This window comes from Pistacia vera, unplaced genomic scaffold, assembly GCF_008641045.1.
Source record: "Pistacia vera cultivar Batoury unplaced genomic scaffold, PisVer_v2 Contig431, whole genome shotgun sequence".
Classification (NCBI taxonomy): domain Eukaryota; kingdom Viridiplantae; phylum Streptophyta; class Magnoliopsida; order Sapindales; family Anacardiaceae; genus Pistacia; species Pistacia vera.
In genome coordinates this window covers 53,395-54,071 of record NW_022196259.1, presented here as the reverse complement: position 1 = coordinate 54,071, position 677 = coordinate 53,395, and positions in this window count along the sequence as shown.

The window sequence follows — 677 nt, the reverse complement described above, 5'->3', positions numbered from 1 at the left end:
TCTTGAGTGTGAATTCTTTATCCAAGTCTTGGCAAGAGATTTGGTGGTGAATTAATTCAAGTTGGTGGAGCAATCCTTTATGCTTGAAGTGCTATTACTTGTCTTGGTCAAAAAATTGCAAGTAAGTGTTTTGAATTCTAATTTTTTGTGTTGGACGAATTTGCTTGGATTTGTGGTATGTTGTTGCGTTGTATTGGTTGGAATTGGATAAAAAATGCTTAGTTATGTCTCCTTTGATATATCCTCCTCCAACTTGCGCAATACATGTTGCATTGTCTTTATTTATAATTGTAGAAGTATTCAAGGTAAATGATAACTTGCATGTATACTTGATATGATGGATAACAAGTCTTAACCATACACATTCTTGTTTGGCTTCATAAAGCACAATAATCTCGGAATGATTGGAAGAAGTAGCAACCAGTGTTTGTTTTGTTAAGTGTCATGATATTACACTGCCATTGTAAGTAAAAACATATCTCGTCTACGAGCGGGTTTGTGGGGATTAGAAAAGTACCCAACATAACCAACTGATTTGGAATCATTATCAGATTTCCTTTGATAAAATAATCCCAAGTCTTCTATTCTATTGAGATAACGAAAGATATGTTTGATCTTATTTTAATGTCGATGAGTTGGTAAAAAGCTAAATCTTGTCAACATATTTATTGCAAATG